The 6,171-nt window shown below is 38.3% G+C and overlaps 1 pseudogene across 1 annotated transcript; it reads left to right on the plus strand.

Moving 5' to 3' along the window:
- The first annotated feature begins 3,069 nt into the window (after nt 1-3,069).
- LOC102844700 lies at nt 3,070-4,865 on the plus strand (annotated as a pseudogene). The gene has a single exon (XR_438849.1). The product of XR_438849.1 is annotated as a eukaryotic translation initiation factor 5-like (transcript).
- The last annotated feature ends 1,306 nt before the right edge of the window (nt 4,866-6,171 follow it).

Consider the following 6,171-nt stretch of genomic DNA (forward strand, 5'->3'; position numbering starts at 1 on the left):
ATAATTTTTATGAAAAACTTATAAAAATATAAAATATATTCCATTTTATTTTACATTTTTAAATGGCCTATATTGTTTCATTTGCATAACAAATTGCTTTTCAATGTCTAAGTTAAAAAACCTAATAAATTCCCTATATATGTAAGTTACATCCTGATCTCCTCTCATGATTCTTACTAATCAACAAACTGCCAACCTAAGAGAAACAAAATTTTTTGTTAAATACATCAATATTTGAAGAAAAACCAGAGGCTGGGGGGAAATTACTGAGGAACTTAACCTAAATCTTACTGCAAGTTACCAAAATAATAGCTATTGAACTTGTTATAAATAAATTTTTATTACCAAAGAAATTGTTTAGAAATTAATTACTGATAAACTATTCAGCCATCAGAAACTACAACCCTGGCACTTCCATTAGGTCTTGGAGTTGCTGGGCACTGGTGTGGCACTCACAGCTAAGCCCGAGTGTTGCATTATAATCGAACATAAACAATTTCACAGAACATTAACTTTTGACATGGCCATTTTGTGATCATAACGGATCAAGAAAGAAGATAATTTGGTAATTGTGTCTTTTTTAAATTTTTTTATTTTAGTTTTATTATTTTGTGTGTGTGTACCGTCAAATCGATCTGACTGGTACAGGAGGAGATAGTCCCTCCCTCTCCAGCAGAGCATCTGGTGGATTCTAACCACACACCTCTAGGATTGCAGTGCAGCCTCTCACCACTAGGCCACCAGAGCTTGAGGGTAATTGTGTCTTAACACAGACAAATTAAAATCTTGTTCAAACCAGCTGTACTGTATCTCTTTCTTTCGTAGCTCGTTGAAATAAATGCATAACTAATGGATGGTTCTATGTCAATTTGGCTTTAGTCTCAGCTCATTCTTCCCTCCACATCAGTGAGATATTTGTAATAAAATGACTACTTTTTAACAATATTCAGTTCAGAATACAATATGTCTCTGAAATAAAAATCACCCAACTAAAATCCAAATTCTTTAATATGTTCGGGTAGTGTCTTATTCAGTTATCTGTTGTATATTGTGGCATTCTTCTCTCTGCCTGAATTGAATTAAATCACCCAACTTGTCCAATTACAGTTATGATTCTGGGGGTGAAAAGACAGTGAGACTAAAAAAATTACTTAAAAAATGTAACTCTTAATGCTAATGGTAATAGAGGCTCTGGTATATGGGGTGGCACAATCTCCCTTATTTTTGAAGATTATTGATAATCGCAAGAAAGAGAAGTGAGAAGATTTCATATTAATAATGAATAGGTGTGATTTCCATCGTTATGCAAAATAATATTGAATAAAGACTTTGAGGTTAGAAAAAGCTATGTCAAGTATGGAGAAAAAAAGGATCAGAGAGTTATCGTATGACATAGAAGAAGGGTAGAAAACTTTCCTAAGGAATTCCTAAGGAATTCTTTAAATAGCCCAAGAATATTATTATAAATCTGTTAGAATATATGTGGAAGGAGAATTTTATGATTGCATCACTAACTTCACTACGGGCAAAAAGTTTCAGTCACTATAGTAAATATATTATACTCTTTTTATAGGGAGCTCTGGTGGGCTAGTGGTAAGGAATTGCACTGCCAACTCAAAGGCATGTGGTTCAAATCTATTAGCCACTTTGCAGGAGAAAGATGAGCAATCTTCTGTGTGATTCAGTCTCTGAAAACTTACTGGAGAGTCAGCTATGGGTCAGAACTGGTACATAGCAACAACAATTCAAATATATTCAAAAGCAGACGCTAGAATAGTAGAATTAAAGAACTAATAGCTCTTGTACTAGACAGCTGTCAAGGTATTAGGGGATGGTTTTGAAAAAATTCCTTAGAAGGATTTGGGCAAAGTCTGTGTTTAGTTGGGATTAGAATCCTAGATAATCAGCAAGATGGGAAATACAGGAAAGAACTGTTTAAAAGGAATATATGATTAGTCATTATATGTATGACAACAGTCCTGAGTAAGAGGTACTTTGCAAAGTGGACCTGAGGAGGGAGAGGGCAGGGAAGAAGGGAGAAAACTGTGCAACAATCAAGGAATATTTTTTTTAAGTGAACTGGGGGAAGAGGAAAGGAGTAAACAACATGTGCAAAATGAATGAATGAAAATGAAAATTTTCTGTAAACTTTTGTTAAAATCACAATCAAAATAAAAACTTATTAAAAAAAGAAATACAGGATTATTAATGAATTTGGGGGGAAATGGTGGTTCATGATGATGATGATGACAATGTTACAACAGGCGTTTTCTAAAAGTAAGCAGTGTGAGTGGCAGGTAAAGCACTTCTTGTGACTCTTGAGCACACTAACTTTTGAGAAGTACTGTGCTAAGCCTAATATGACTTACATAGCTTATAACATTGAGCTGGGCGCCTGCGAGATAATACTTCTCACTCTTACAGTTTCCAGTATTCACTGCCAGTCCTTCTTTTCCAAGAGAGGGAAAGATTGAACATTAGATCAGGTGAGGTTGGCTCCCCTTCACCAGCTCTCGTCCTTTCCTAATCTTACCTTGTCCTTGATCTTTTGCCTACATAGTAAGCAACTGCTGCAGGGTCATGCCTGCAAGTTGGCCTGGCTTTCTTAGCAAGCAGATCAGAACTGAGAAAAGATGCAAATTCTCACCTCACCCTTTAGGTTCAAACAGCTGCTTCTAACATGACTTCATTTTCTCTACGAGACTCTTTATTCTTGCCATTTTCTGGTTCTCAAAGTTACTTTCTTTTCAACATTAGTTTGCTTCTTATTTATTTATAACATAGTCTTGCTACCCCATTTTATTCCCTCCAAAAACATGCGCAAGTGAGTCATTAATATTCAGCCCTTGGAGAAGTAGAACAAAGTCAATGCCACAAATATTCTTTGTCTGTAATTTTAATTTGAATCAAATGGGAGAAGCAACAAAACAGAAACCTGGTCTGATGCTGACACTTATCAAAGCAATTTTTACTTCTTACTACAGAGCTAATTTGTTGTGGAATGCTCTCTATCATGCTATAAATTTCAAGAATTATCTGACTTCAGTCAGAGCAAGAACGTTCTAGAGAGCTGTTGCGCAGCCACTGGTACCTGTATTGGGGAAACATAGCCTGCATGCAAGACGATTCCAGCCTCGGTGGCCAAGACTTTTTCATGTCAGAGACCGAAAACTCTTGCAGTTGTTTATGCCATCCCTTCTTCTCCAGACAGAAGATACCAAAAAGTTGTAATCAAAGATCTCTCCATCTTATTGATAAGGCTACTAATAAGCCAAAATGTCTGTCAACGTCGACTGCAGCATGTCAGACCAGTGCTATCACTACAAGATGCCCCGTCTGATTGCCAAGGTTGAGGGCAAAGGAAATGGAATCAAGACAGTTATAGCCAACATGGTTGACGTTGCAAAGGCGCTTAATCGGCCTCCAACGTATCCCACCAAATATTTTGGTTGTGAGCTGGGAGCACAGACCCAGTTTGATGTTAAGAATGACCGCTACATTGTCAATGGATCTCATGAGGCGAACAAGCTGCAAGACATGTTGGACGGATTTATTAAAAAATTTGTTCTCTGTCCTGAGTGCGAGAATCCGGAAACAGATCTGCATGTCAATCCAAAGAAACAAACAATAGGGAATTCTTGTAAAGCCTGTGGCTACAGAGGCATGCTTGACACACATCATAAACTCTGCACTTTCATTCTCAAAAACCCACCTGAGAATAGTGACAGTGGCACAGTCAAGAAAGAAAAGGAAAAGAAAACCAGAAAGTGCAAGGACAAGGAGAACGGCTCTGTGTCCAGCAGTGAGACGCCACCACCTCCACATGACATCAGCCCTCCTCCCCATGCTCTGGAAGAAGAGGAAGATGGTGACTGGGGAGAGGATACAACAGAGGGAGCCAGAGATGCAGAATGGATGAAATCAGTGACCACGCGAAAGTTCTGACCCTTAGTGATGATTTGGAGCGGACCATTGAAGAACGAGTCAACATTTTGTTTGATTTTGTTAAGAAAAAGAAAGAAGAGGGAATTATTGATTCATCTGACAAAGAGATTGTTGCTGAAGCAGAAAGGCTGGATGTGAAAGCTATGGGTCCTCTTGTTTTGACTGAAGTTCTTTTTAATGAGAAGATAAGAGAACAAATCAAGAAATACAGGTGCCATTTTTTACGATTTTGTCACAACAATGAAAAAGCTCAGCGGTACCTTCTCCATGGTTTAGAGTGTGTGGTAGCAATGCACCAGGCGCAGCTCCTCTCCAAGATCCCGCACATCCTGAAGGAGATGTATGACGCAGACCTTCTGGAAGAGGAGGTCATCATCAGCTGGTCGGAGAAGGCCTCCAAGAAGTATGTCTCAAAAGAACTTGCCAAAGAGATCCGTGTGAAAGCAGAACCATTTATAAAATGGTTGAAGGAGGCAGAGGAGGAATCTTTTGGTGGCGAAGAGGAAGATGAAGATGAAAATATTGAGGTGGTATATTTGAAGACTGCCAGTGTACCTAAAGTTGAAACTGTGAAGTCTGACAACAAAGATGATGACATTGATATTGATGCCATTTAAAGTGGTGGATGCAACCTTGCTTCACAGTATAATGCTGCAAAATTTCCTGCATTATCAGCCAGAAGTGCAACATGTATGTGCAAAAGCTGCAATGGCTTAACATCATGCTACACTTATTCTAAAAATGCCCTACTGTGAGTGGTCTGGAAGTAGAGGTCTTGATGCGACATCTGGAGTCCATACATGTTTGTGAGCAGATGTAGTTTGCTTATTTATAGCATGTTTCTTTCTGAAAACATAGCGGTGGACACATTGGATCACATTTATACAGTTACACAAAAATAAAGATTTGTTTTGGTCATTGAGATTTTTGGCTCCAAATGACTTAAGCTGAAAAAAAAAAAAGAATTATCTGACTTCAGTGCTCTTTATCTAACACCAAAATATGACAGACAGACAGGAAGTGAGCACATGCTGTTGGAAAAATGGTGCAAATAGACTTGTTGGATACAGGAGAGACACAAATCTTCAATTAAAAAACACAACCCAAACAACAACCAAACCCAACGCAAAACCAAATGCAAAGCAAAACACAAGCCACATTCACTATCAGTAAAGCATAGATTTAAAAAACAAAACAAACAAACAAACAAACAAACAAACAAAAAACCACAACATATCAACACAATAAAACTAAGTATTTGTTTATAGGAAATACCCCAAACTGTACCCACAACATCAAGTTAGTTCTGACTGATAGTGATCCTGTAGGTATCAAAAAGTCAAAGTCATTGCCTTAGAATAAGCAACAACTTATCGCTGACCCTACCTTGGGTTTTTGGGCTTGAAATTCCAAGGGAGGAGATTGCCTATCCTTTTTCCCTTCTGGTTGTTATACCTGATGTTGCTAAAATGTAGGGAATTATAATTATTTAGGTTATCCTTTGAGTTTTGGGTGTGAAATACCTGAGTTTTAGATCAAGATAAAACACGAGGTGGGAGGTGTGGGGGTTAGAGGGGAGTGGCATGCAACAGTGTCATGACATCATGAAGCTTTGATGTCACATATAATACATAAGAATGAGATATATGCTTTGAATATCTAAAATTGACCTCTCTTGGGAATTTATTATAAATGCAACATAAATCTGCTCAAGATTTAAAAAAAGGAACTTCACAACAAAAATTTAGGTTTTAAACGACAGATTTTGCATGTTGTTGTTGTGTACCATAGAGTCAATAGCGACCCACAGTTGACCCTCCATCTCCATCCTGTCCCCACCCCCACCCTCACAAGCACCCTCACCTCCACCCCTGGTGGGCTTTTGGAAGCAGTTAATTGCACAAGAGGAGATTGCCCATCCTTTTTTAGCAGAGTCACTAATGGCTTTGAACAGCCAGAGAGGTGTAGCCTCAGAGCAGCTGGTGGCCTCACACCAAGTGCCCTTGAGATTGCAGCACAGCTTCTTGCCACAAGGCCATTTTAAAAGTCCATTCAAATTAACAAGACAGATGCACACCCATGTTTATTGCAGCTTTGTTCACAATAGCAAGGAGCTGGAAACAACCAAAGTGCCCATCAACAAACAAATGGCTAGAGAAGCTGTGGTATATTTGCACAATGGAATACTATGCGGCATTAAAAAACAAGGAACTCATGCAATATTAT

This window comes from Elephantulus edwardii, unplaced genomic scaffold, assembly GCF_000299155.1.
Source record: "Elephantulus edwardii isolate Elephantulus edwardi_28Jun2011 unplaced genomic scaffold, EleEdw1.0 scaffold00022, whole genome shotgun sequence".
NCBI lineage: Eukaryota > Metazoa > Chordata > Mammalia > Macroscelidea > Macroscelididae > Elephantulus > Elephantulus edwardii.